Here is a 13,671-nt window from a genome sequence, read left to right as displayed (position 1 = left end):
CTACTTTGAAATTAGACCAAATGACATGGTTAAGGGTCTGATGTAGTTCATGAACCTAGTCAGGAAACCCACAGAGTAATAGAGGAGATTTTGTCTAATCATCTGTTTCTCTGGGCTGCAGAAACAAGAATGGATAAAGCTAGCAATGAAAACATACTTGTATTTAAGACAATCCACAGAAGAGTAGTCAGAACAATCGGAATATGCTAGTTGTCTACAATTGTGCCTTAGGGCAATTGCAAATAGGGCACAGTTTTGAAAAATGGAATAAATAATATTTCAGGAAGGCTGCCTTGGGGGATCTTGGAATAGGGATGTTTTTTTGTTTTGGTTTGTTTTTTGCCTTAATAATATACAGCAGAGGTGTCTAACATGTGTCTTGTTGCAGCACGGTCCACAGCACTCTCTAGTGTGGCCCCAAACAGATTAAAATGTAACTGGGAGGGGCAGCTAGGTGGCGCAGTGGACAGAGCACCGGCCCTGGAGTCAGGAGTACCTGAGTTCAAATCCGGCCTCAGACATTTAACACTTACTAGCTGTGTGACCCTGGGCAAGTCACTTAACCCCAATTGCCTCACTAAAAAAAAAAAAAATGTAACTGGGAAAGATTTCACAAAATACACCCTAATGCAATAAAATATAGCTAATATTACATTTTACAATCGTCAATATGCAGCCTGAAGGGATTTTTTTGTGCAGTTTAGTGACCCCCCCCATTTCTATTTGAGTTGGACACCACTGCTTAATAAGATACATCTTGAAAGATTTCCCTAAAAGAATACCATCCATTTATTTAATGATTCCACTGTGATCATAATTTATTTTTCTGACTTTCAGAATGGGGAAACCAGCCAAAAATTTGGGGCTGATGTCAAAATATGAAAGTATTTCTGCAAGACTCTTCAAAAATCAGCAATTTGCTTATCTGTAAAAAGGGGCACATTTCCAGCTCTAAATTCTCTAATCCCAGGAGCCTATGGTCATTTCAAAAGCTGTATGAGATTTTTAATTTTAGTACTGAATTTTCTGGAATTTTCAGTCAGAGATACCTCCCTGTCCCCAGTGACATGGATTTGGAGTCAGGAAAATCTGAGTTCAAATCCTTACAGACACTTTCTAGCTGTGTAACCTTGGGCAACTCATTTACTCTCTTAGTCTTAGTTTTCATATTTCCAAAATGGCTATTATAATAGCATCTACCTTACATGGTTATTGTTAGGATAAAATAAGATAACATTTGCAAAGTACTTTGCAAACCTCAAACCACTAAATACATGCTGGCTATTATTATTTATTTAGATTTACAGGGGAGTTTATTCAATATTCCCTAGGTTCCCACAGGGAAAGAAATCTTGCAAATTAACAGAACAGTCTTGGTAAACTATTCATAGTCAGTCCAAGATGCCAGAGATGGAAGGTGGGGAAAAGACTAGATTAGGCAATATCTTGGAAAGGGAATGTATTCTTATGTTCAGTTCAATAAACTAGGCACTAGAGAGAGAAATAGAAGTTTAGGTATGTTCAGTGAACATCTGGAGTATATATACTGTCCAGTTTTGGAGGCACACAAGTTAAGAATACCAATAAATTGGACAGCATCCAGATGAGGGTAACAACTATAATGAAGGATCTTGGGTCCAAGCTAAATGAGGATAGGTTGGCGGCACTTGGAATTTTTAGCCTGGAGAAGAGAAGACTCCAGAAGCAAGGTGTGGTGGTGGTGGTAGAGTTCTTATCCTAGCTATCTCCAAATATTTCAAGGGCTTTCATGTTTAAGAGGTAATAGCATCATTTTTGTTTTTAGATCCAGAGCAGAACCATAACAAAAGGTTCATGTTACAAAGAAGGGGAGGGACAGCTAGGTGGCGCAGTGGATAAAGCACTGGCCCTGGATTCAGGAGGACCTGAGTTCAAAGCCAGCCTCAGACACTTGACACTTACTAGCTGTGTGACCCTGGGCAAGTCACTTAACCCCAATTGCCCTGCCAAGCCCCCCCCCCCCCCAAACCAAACCAAACCAAAATAAAACAAAACAAAGAAGGAATTTAAGCTTGACAAAACTCCTTAACAACTAGTATTATCCCAAAGAAGAATGGGCTGCATCAGGAGACAGTGGGCCTCTGCTCTCACTTGAGATTTGTAATCATAGGCTGGATTACTATTTGTTGGATATTTTCTATTAAGGATTCATTTTTTGGTTGGAAAATCCAGAAGACTTTGAGGTCCCTTCCAGCTCAAATTATGTGACGAGATACCATTTTTACCTTCATTAACCTTAACATATGGTAAGGGACAGATGCTTAAGAAAACCACATACTCTGAAAGAAGAAAAGGATATATCTATATAATATGAAGCATTGATATATCTCCCAATTTTGGACAGTTGGTTATTTTTTTCTAGTTTTCTTTTGGTTGGTAAGTACGTCTGGTAGATATACATAGTTTCTTCTTTGGCAGCTAGCCATGGGGCTTTATAAAGATCTAAAAATAATTTAGATTTTATTGATTGATTAAAAAACCCACTATAGTGGGAAAATAGAGAAGCAAGTTTTTTAGGGTGGCAAGTCTTTAAGACCAAAGAGAATTTTTTAAAAAATCAAATATAGGCAGAAATCATATCTGAGTTAGCCTCTTTTTTTTGAAAACTGACAAATTTCTGTCAAAAAAGTTCTTAACTAAAATGTTCAGGAATTTTGAAGCAATGTGCACTTTTTATCTTTATTATCTTCATCTCAAAATAAGAGAACTAACTAATTTCAATCCCCTAGCTAGACTATAAATTCCAGTAGGTCATGGACTGTATCTTGTGTAAACTATTTCTCTCCCAGTACTTAGCTTGGTGTGGAACTAAACCTGTCATTTCCCTCTGCCAGATAAGGAACCTCCCTCTATCAATTCACAGTGGCATGTTCTCTGTAATTTACACTCATTCAAAATAAATAGCAAGTGGTTAATAAATATTTGTTGAATGGAACTTATTATTTAATCTCTTATTCCTGGTTTATAATGGATTATGAATAAGTCAATGAGTTTAGGTGGTGCTACAGATGAATCATTTTTATAGGTGAGGATTTAATACAGTTGTTTCAAAAATAATGAAGTTTTCTGTTTCCAGTGACACTAAAAAACGAAAATTAGCTTGACTAAAGAAAACCCTCCCTCAAAATTATTTGTTTAAGAGCTAGAAGAGACCTTAGAGGTAATCTAGTCACACCCTCTCATTTAAAAAATGTGACATTTAAGAGGAAGGAAGTAGGGTAATAGGCAAAGGTAGAATTTGAAAACAGGTCCTTGGATTCCAGAGTCAATGTTTTCTCCACTGTACCATACTGCCTAGTATGAATTATAGAACATGTGAAATCTGAATTTTACTTCTTTTAAAATACTTCCTTCTAGGTTTTCTACTTCAGGTGAAGTTATAGTGCTGTCTGCATTTTAGAACATTAAAAATATCTAGTGAAATGATAACTAAGCTGGGCATTGGGTAGGTATTTCAGTAGTTTTTAAATCTTTAGGGCCTTAAAATAAAATTATGGAATGCAAAAATGGGCAGAAATAGACTGTAATTCATTAAACAAGGAAATATGAAGAAGTGTAAAAGCATGCCATTAGAGAACTATATGATAGAAGAAGAGCTGGTTATGTGATAAGAGCAAGCAAGAGATGGCTAGTGGACAGCTCTCATACTCTGTTGGTATCATTTTCATTCTCAAGACAGGTCTCCTGCATGGTGCATAGTCCCTCTATGGCAAAATCATGGAGAGTCATGTTGAATGGGCAGGCATGAGTGAGTTGTACTCTGCACTGTAGAATGAAATAGCCTCATCAATGAGACCAAAGATTAATGAGTAAGCAAGTAACCAAAAATAGAGAATAGGTTTGAAAAAATAATGAGCAGAAAGATAGAGAATTTAATAGTCTGTAGCAGTCTGGAGTCTTTTAATATGGCTGTCATTTTATCTTAAGACACCACATATGTGGTAAGTTTTCTTGACTGTTTCCTGCTGGGAGCTGTTCTTAGGACTCTTCTTAGGAAGCTATAAATCTTCCTTATTAAGAAAGGATTCTTGGATGAGAAATGAGTTCAAAGCAGTTGTCAGGGGTATGTCTCTTTACTTTCTATCTCCTATAGAGAGAGTGATTTAGTTTGTCACAGTAGAAGTTAAAAAAGGGCTTCTCTGTTGGTACTCCTTCAGAACAAAGCTTCCAGAGGATAATCTTGAAAGTCATTGGCAGATTTAGAGATCTTAAGGAGATCATCCAAGGAATGTTTGGCAATAGACCAATTAGGAAACTTCCATGAGTGAGACTGTGCAGTTTGAACTGGGTTTCTTATTTAGACTGGGAGTCAAATAGATCTCAGTTCCTGTCTTTCCAAGCTTCCTATCACATGAGCCATTTAAAGCTATTAAAAGAAAGAATTTCACTATTTAAGGCTTTAACAATTAATCAAGAAAGGCTTTACTACTTAGTCAAATAATTTAATAGGTCCAAGAACTTTATTAAATACCTACTCTGTGTCCTATATCGAGAATCAAATACAAAGAATGAAACTTGGGGAACTCATATCTACTAGGGAGCACAATAAGGACATGTGTAAGCCTATGTACTTATTAGCTCTAGATATACAACAATTACCATGTTTTTTGGGGGGTCGTCATATGGCTAAATCTTTCTACATGTAATGCCCAAGAGCAACTAGGCCACATATAAATTATTCTCAATATCAATGTTAATTTGTCACCTATGGAATCCCCTATTTTACCTGCTCTTCTTTCCCCCCCATTCAAGAATCAAGGTCTGTATTCTGTATTTATTGTGAGGTTTCTTCAAGTATATTGCCACCAACTTTTGTATAATTTGTTCTCTTAGCGGCCCCTCAATCTGAAAGCAACTTTCCCATTTGTGAAATAAATAAATGAAAGTTGTAGTCATGAAGTATGGTTGCTTCAGTGATAGGAAAGGGGAGAAATGGGACAGAAGTATGTGGCATTTGCTTTAAAACAGTCTAGGTTGGGGGCAGCTAGGTGGCGCAGTGGATAGAGCACTGGCCCTGGAGTCAGGAGTACCTGAGTTCAAATCCGGCCTCAGACACTTAACACACACTTACTAGCTGTGTGACCCTGGGCAAGTCACTTAACCCCAATTGCCTCAGTAAAAAAAAATAATAAAAAAAAGTCTAGGTTGTCATGGTGACAATATGCCATCATCATGTATGTTTCTTGCTTGCTATTGAGTTCCTAAAGGAACTTTTCAGCGATCAAGAAAACAATCATGTATTTCTTAGTGTTGACTTGCATTCTTGCTCTTTACATAATAATGGATTTTTGGTTGACTTTTCTTTTTCATGTTATAAACTTCTAGAAGTGAGGAATTCTTTTGGCTTGTGCCAAGTCTGAATTGCATAAAGCATGTCAAGAAATTGTTAGCAGCAACAATTTTTTAGAAGTCTGATCTATATAACTGAGCAATAAAATAGAATAACTAGAGTCCATTGGTAGCTCTAATTACTCCCAACCTGCACAGTAATCAATGCTGTAATCAATACAGTGATATTTATACTTTTTAGAAGTGTTACAAAAATATAAGAAATAGAAATGTATGAGTTATAAACCCTTGTGCCCAACATATACATCTTTTTATGAGTTTTATTTTGCATATCTCTAAGAAGGGAGGTAATGCCAGGACTTGGAGGGAAGCAGGACGAGAGGAGGTGATACATGTACCAGTTTAGTGATAGATGCAGTTGTTTTCTCAACCCTGCCACTCTATCCTCTATATGCTATGACCCCTGCCCCAATCCTCAATTCAACAATGCAGTTCAATACAACTAGCAATTACAAAATACCTACCATGTGAAAGGCATTGTTTTAAGAACTAGAGTACAAGGACAAACAAAACATTTCTTGCCCATAAGCAGTTTACATTCCTCAGACAGGAGAATAAAACAGGAGGTGAGAGAAAGAGCATTAAACTAGGCTGACTAAGAAAAGCCTCATCATAGAGGAGGCACCCATTATGCTTAGCTTTAAAGGAAACCAGGGGTTCTAAGGGGTGGAGATGAAGGATAATAGATTCTAGGCAAACTGAAGGGGTACATGGGAAACAGCTGAAAAGGTACACTGAGGCTACTGCACAAGTGATGAGGGAAATGAAAAGTAAGAGGCTAACATTGTCAATTGGTACATAAGCCAAGAATTTACTCTCTTGGTCAAAGGTCTTCTATGAGTCAACACATTCATAATTAACTGTTATAGATGGCCAATTTAATGTTCCTTTTAGCTTCACAAGCCTCTAGCTATTATCAGAGAATCACAGGAGTTTAGTATCAGTTCATGATGTCATCAGACCCTACAAAAATCTGAATCAAAATGGAAGTGGAAAAATATATACTATTGGTGCATCACTGCCTTAAGTTATACTTAACAATTTTTGCCTGGAGAAGAATACAGTATATGGAAAAATTAATTTGTTCTCCCTTTTCCTTTCTTGACTCATAAGGCTTTTGTGAGGGAAGAAAAGGCTTTTTAAACCTTAAAGCTCTTTATATGTGCATAGTTATTTTACCATTTGGACAAAGACCTAGTCATGTTGCAATTCGACATTGTTTTCTGCTCTTCCATCATGTTCTCTATTATTCTGTCTGAAGGGGTCCTTCAAAGCCAATTATTTCCAAGCATTGTGCTGCCGTTGTTTGTGATGCACCTTTCTTTCTTTTGAGGACTTTGGTTCCTATTCTCACCCTACTCTACATTTAAGAACCAAATTCCTTATTTTTTAGTGTACACTGCTTAGGAGTCCCTGATTATCTTACATTTCACTTTATCTAACCCCTGTATTCCAACTGCTGGTTGGAAGATCTTTTTCTATTTTCAACACTGAATCATCTCAGAAGTCTTCTCTGTGCACCCACCAATTCACAAGTCTTCAAATACTAAAAAAATCTATATCCCCTTTTCAAGTGATGGAGAAATGCTGCGATCCTTCATCTTCTAGCTCTTCCAAGATCTCCTCATCAGTTATTTCACACCTGATTGCTCTACATTCCACAATTAGGGTTCTAGATTCATTCAATTCTCTATTGAGTCATCTAGTCTCTGACATACAGAATACACACACACTTTTCCAAGTTCTTTCTTGACTTGTTGGGCAGGTTGGTTGAATACAATGTGTCCTAAATGTCTTAGTGCAGTTTTTAGCTTTAATAGCTAGATTTTTATGCTATTAATAGCCTATTAATAGGTTATTATTCTACTAAGACCTGGGGACATTAACAGCTTAAAATTGCACCAAGACTTTTGGAACACTCTGTATTTGAAACACAGCAAAGGCACTGTTTTTTGTTTGTTTTATTCAATATTCACTCTCATGCCATGTGCAATATCAGTTATAGATTATGATACAATGAAACTAAGCAGCAAGGAATAAAGTTGCCCATGATTGGAAATGCTAAAAGTCAAATCAGCAAGTCTTCCTTAAACACCTACTATGTGCCACTACTTGGTAGAGAAAGGTGAAAAAAAATTCTTGCTCTCAAGGAGCTCACAGTCTAATTTTCTGCTTTATAAGATATTTGGGGTTTGAGATGGGCTGATATGCACTTGTGATTTGATCAGTGCCAAAAACATCCAGTATAAAGACTCCTTCCCCTGATGGAGATCAAAAACACCTATAACTTAGAGTCTCAGAGAGCTGCCTGGGGTTGTAAAGAGTTAAGGAACATGTCCATGGACACCTAGTCATTCCATGTCAGAGGCAGAATTTGAATACTGACTCCATGGTCATCCCTCTATTTACTACATATGCCATATTGCCTCTCTTAGGAGATAATATGCACATGTATATGTGTGTTTGTATGTGTGCTAGTAGCTGGTTGCCCTTGCTACTTACCAGTCACTTTTCTTCTCCAAGGGTAGGTTAGATCTCTTTTGTGTTATTTATATAACGATATAAACCTACATATGCACATGTTCATTTTTCTTTATATGCCTACCACAGATTGCACTGCCTGACCTATAGTAGGTCCTAAATCAATGTTTGTTGGTTTTGTGTATTCTACAAATACACATATACACATGTATCTACAAATATAAAATATCGGCCTGGTATAGTCTCAACTTTTTTACAGTCTTAAATGATGCAAAGAGGGCCCTGAATCTGATATTCCATTGTCTTTACAGCAGAACTACCAAAGAACCCTTACATGTAAATTACGAAATTATCTATTTAAGCATTCACTTTCCTTCTGCCTTTCATTTAGCAAAAGGATTTTACACTGGCTTAGTCTGTATCACAATCTTATTTCCCTTCCCCTTCTGAAATCAAACTGCAAGATTGTCTCTGAGCCAGGCACAGACAGAGAGATGGATGTGCTGAACGTGCGGCTACCAAGGAAGGTGTTTCCTAGCAACAGTAACCACTGTGCAGGCTTCATAAGTCTTTTCTGGCTTGTTTTCCCCTAGCAATTGAGAAGCAGGGGAAGTAAATAGGATATGCAGAATACATGCCTAATTTTAATGGATTCTAATTAATAAATGTGAAGAAAAATGAGAAAACATGTGTGCATTTCTCCTAGGAACTCCAGGGTTATTTCATTTGATCCAAATTAACAACAGAAATTTAAGTTGAACATTTGAAAGTATAGCAAAGTTGTAATAATTTGGACTGTTGACGGTTTTTCTTCTTTTTATCTGTTATCCCCCTCCTCACAAATCTTACTTATACTTTTTTTCCTAAAGGGCATGAAATAGAAAAATTTTAAAATAGACAGCGCAAAGAACCAGTTGTAATTTTAGCAAAGCAAAGTGATAAGGTATAACTATGTTGAGAAAATGCCTTCTAAGGTAAATGATTAAAAAAAAACTGTGAAAGCTGAAGTGTGAAGGAGTTCATAGGCTCATTGATGTTGAGTTAGAGGAGATCTCATTTTACAAATAAGGAAACAAAGGCACAAAGAGGTCACTAGCTCACATGAGTATTAAGTGGCAGAGTGGGGATATAATCCTGGGTTGGCTGATTCCAAATACAGTTCTTTCCCTTTGGTTTTCCCCTTTGATCCTGGGCTGCCAAGACACCATCTTGTGCTATTTGACTGCTCAAAGGCTTGGATAAGATGAAAGTTATCAAGACCACCAGTTCTTATCATCTACCCTGCCACTGCATCCTAAGGTCTTCCAGACTTTACCATCTGCCCTACACCAAGCACTGTTGCCTGACCTCCTGATGTAACATAAGGCTTTGGTCCATGCCATATACCCTACAAATACACCCTTAGCATTTCTGGGCTTTTCTATCTTCCCACAGCGCCAGTCCCCAGATTTTGTAAGTAAGGAAAATGAAGCCCAGAATGATTAATTTAGCAGCCGAGGTACAGAAAGATAGTAAGTAACAAAACCTTGATTTGAACCTAGGTCTGTTGACTCCAAAAATGTGAGTTATTATGATTATTATACACTAAAGAAAAGTGTCATGTAAACATTATAATTGGACTGGCAGAGACACAGCTATTGCTATATTCTCCCTTTATGCAATTCTAAGCTTCGGATTTGTGAAAGCATGGCTACCCCTCAAAGAAATTATGTCCTACTCACAGAATCACTGTTAAAATGCCAGCATTAGAGTATTTCATTTCTTTTCTCTCTTTTACATTACAAGCTACATTCCTCCTACATGAACACCCACTTTCTTCACAGGAAAACTAGAAAAGTTAATGTGCATAAAGTGTTTTAAAATATTACTGGGGAAAATAATTTAAAGGAAAAACAAAAAAGACAGAAAAGGGTTGTTAAAGAAACAGTGTATAGGCACATTTTTACAATTCATGTTAAAAGACTCAATGAAACTGGAAATAATTTTTGCTGCATAAATTTCTCATCTCAACTTTATCTCCATCTAAAATGAAATATATGGTGCAGTGTTTGTGTAAATTGTTAGAGAAATTTAAAGGAATTACCCTGAGATGTTAGCTTGGTTTTTTTAGTCACGCAGAAAAAGAAATAATGTAACCAGGAAATCAGTAAATAGAAAATAGGTTTGCCTCTGGGATCTACCATAGAATTCAAGCTTGATTATTATGGGCAAGAGCAATATACCCATTTATCTTCAAGTATAAGGTTTATGGAATGTGTTTTGGGGAGATGTAGGGGTACTGCTGTAGAAAGGTGTATCTATTCTCTTAGGTATCAATAATAACCTAAGCACGGGTGAACAAATGGTGTTGCTTAAGGTAAGTACAGCCTATAATATACCTCAGCAGGCATAAAGTCTTCCTTGATAAGAAATGTTAGTATTCTCCCTCCCAAACTACCTTGCATTTAACTACCTTACACATATTTGTGCTGATTGCTTTATATTTAGGCATATTTATATATATTATGTGAATTCTCCAGTCAAATTAAGTTCCTTGTGTATATTGTTTTTCCATCAGGATGTTAGCTCATTGAGAGCAGGGAGTGTTTTTGCCTTTCTTTGAATCTCTAAGTCTTAGCTTAGAGCCTGGCACATAGTAGGTACTTAAAAATAGTGTTCTACTTGCCTTGTGAGAAGAGATTATGCCATTCATTGTCCCTGTACACCTGATTCCTAATAAATAATAAATACTACTTGATGAGTTTGCACAAATAAATATGGAATATGTTTAAAAGTAAATACACAAATTTCAGATAAATGAGATCACTAACTGGAAATCAAAAATTTAATCCTATAATTGATGATATTCTTCTGGTCCTTAAATAACAAAATCTCTTTATGTGAGTTCTGAAGTAGATTCAACCTTTACTGAAATGAGGATTTTTAATATAGAGAAGTGTCAGTATTTTCAAGATGTTACACGAGTTGTAGATATATGCTTTATCATTTTAGTGTTGGGATTGAAGTTTAGCATTCATGTTTTATAAAGTTGTTTGCTATAAATTTCATTAATTTCAACTCATTTTAAAAATTCATTATGTATAATAGATTCTGGTGTTCTGTAAATATTTCTTCTTTATGGATGGATAATAAAGTAGGCAAAGACAGCAGGAACACTTTCAGTGAATGAGCTGAATTTGTTGCCATTCATTTGTTTCAGTTGAATCCAACTCTTTGTGACCCCATTTGGGGTTTTCTTGACAGAGATACTGGGATACTGGAGTAGGTTGCAATTTCCTTCTCCAGCCCAATTTATAGATGAGGAATTGAGGCAAAAGGGTTAAGTGACTTGCCCAGGGTCATGCAGCTAGTAAGTGTCTAAGGCCAGATTTGAATTTAGGAAGAAAAGTCTTCCTTACTTCAAGCTTGGCACTTAATCCACCGCACCACCTAGTTGCCCCAAATGATTTGAGTTAATTACAGTCTGATCAAGTTTCTGAGAAAGTTGGTAGTCTTGTAAGGAAAGTGAGGATGATTCCTGCTTAATATAAACTATTGAACCATTTTAATGCAAATAGCTAAAATAAGCCTTTATAACTATAGTTAAGGCTACCTAATGTCAGCAAATCATTTAGGAAAACTGAACTTTTTTCTTTGAAGAAAATAGAAAGCAAAATATTTAGAAATAGAACTCTTCTTTCCTACTACTGTAGAAGAAGGTTACAATTCAGCATACATCAGCAAATATTCAAATGCTTATTATATACAGAATGTATTACAGTTGTAGGTATACTAGAAATTATGGGTCAAAACTATTTTTTGTCTATGGAAAAATGCCCTAGAGAGGCAGAAAGCAAGATTTTCATTGCTTCTAAACATTAATTACAATATTAAACACAGCAAAATTTCAGGGTAAATATAGTTTGAATAGAACAGAACTCGCTTTGAATTTTATTGTTGTCTCTCTAGGATCATTTGATTTAGAGTTAGAAGGGATTAACCCATTTATCTTACTACATGAAGAAACTGAAACCCCAAAAGTGAGACCCTCTGTCACAAAGTTAGAAGTGGCAGAGCGAGGACTTAAATCCAAATTCTTATTAAGATTCACTATCAGCTTCTACCACAGTGCCTGGCATCTTAGAGGCACTTAATAAATCTGTCAGACTGAATTAAATTGTTGAATAATTATTATCCAAGGTCTAGAAAGAAGCAGTATGGAATAGTGGAAAGAGTGTTGGATTTGAAGTTGGGAAATTCTTGGGAAGGAGTCTTATTTCTGATAGGTATGTGATCATGGAGAAGTTGGTTAACTTTTTTTGAGCCTTAATTTCCTAGTTTGTTAACTGAAGGTAGTGGAATGCTACAGGGTTTATTTGAGGTTCAAACAAGATCATAGACAAAGAATGTTTTGGAAGCCTTAGAGCATTATCTAAATGCCAGTGAAAAAGTCTTATTTTCACCACCCTCACCTTTAAAGAAGTTACCCTTTGGTAATAAGAACAGCAAAAACCACCACCAATAAACAAACCACAATGATGATAGTTGATATTTGGTAGCTTCTTCAGCCTGAAGCTCTATATAGTAATTTGCTGGTGATGCTAGATTATTCAGTCTTTGAAGCTGGAACTTTAATCAGATTTTTAAAAAAATTATGAAATTAGCTCCTTAGCAATATGAATAAATGTTCAATTTGAATCTATTGCTTGTTGTCATACAAGAGGATTGTAGGCAATAAATATGCATGGGAGGTTGATACCTATAAACTAGTTAGAAGGCTGGCAATATCCTCAAAAGCTGTATTTGACTAGGTAAGGGCTAATAGTTATGTTTATGGAATACCACCCATGTGTGCATGTATGTATGCACATTTAAATCTCTAATGGTCAAGGTGAATGCAACAAAATGACAAGATAGACCAGTCTCTTTAAATCTTCAATATGGAGCCAAAGTCTTATAGGTTCTCAGTGTTCCTGTCTCTACTCACCCCCAGGGCAAACATTAAAATGACTCAAAGTAACCTTCTAAATCTCACGTCAATGTTTACAAGCTCTCAGAACTCTTTTCACACAGATTTGAAAATAGTATTTCATCACTAAACAAATAAAGTCTGAAATAAAACACAGTTCTAGGGACACCTGGTGAAGTTCCCTGGCTGTGATGGTGAAGGATAGCTTGTTTCTTTGCTTGCTCCTGGTAATAAACTTCAAATATTACCCAAAGGAGTTCTGTCGTCTTGGATCCCCAGCTGCCATGGACAATTGCTGCCAATCATGGCAAACAGAGCATGCTTTTTTTTCTTTGCTAAGTATAAAGCATCCATATCAAAACTACTAACCTTTTTATGCAGTGGTGACCTTTCCTGCAATTTAATAAAGAGCCAAAAGAACTACTCATTAATCTTCAACACTTTTCTGTTTAAAATGAGATCATTTTAAATACAGATCAGAGTATGAGGTATGAAGCATCTTTAGAAGCCCAATTGAAACAGATGAGGAGTTTCCATTTCTTTTGTTGCCTTAATCCAACTATACCTCCTTGCCCTCTCATCCACCATTCTCCTGTGTAGATATACTGATCTTTCGATTTGGTTTCTTAGTCTTTCATCTCTATCTCTTGGTACCTGGAGGTTACTCTTTTCTGTGGGCAGACCCCATCTATTTGAAATTGGCTCTTTCTGAACCACAGTGGTACTTTTTAATCATTTTTAAAACCTGATTTCTGCTTTGGGCTTCTGAGTGCCTGGTTCTACCTTAAAGAACTTAATACTGAAAATGAAAGATAGCATATGTTAGGAAGTCCAAACCCTGCCCAACCCATTTC

At 36.3% G+C, this 13,671-nt stretch overlaps 1 protein-coding gene across 1 annotated transcript in view; it reads right to left on the bottom strand.

Annotated features, from left to right (window-relative positions):
- The window catches only part of ADGRB3 (adhesion G protein-coupled receptor B3), an 890,484-nt gene that overhangs the window by 55,158 nt on the left and 821,655 nt on the right, over positions 1-13,671 (bottom strand).

This window comes from Dromiciops gliroides, chromosome 4 (assembly GCF_019393635.1).
Source record: "Dromiciops gliroides isolate mDroGli1 chromosome 4, mDroGli1.pri, whole genome shotgun sequence".
Taxonomy (NCBI): Eukaryota; Metazoa; Chordata; class Mammalia; order Microbiotheria; family Microbiotheriidae; genus Dromiciops; species Dromiciops gliroides.
Note: the sequence above shows the minus strand (reverse complement) of the source record. Positions and strands in the feature narration are given on the sequence as shown.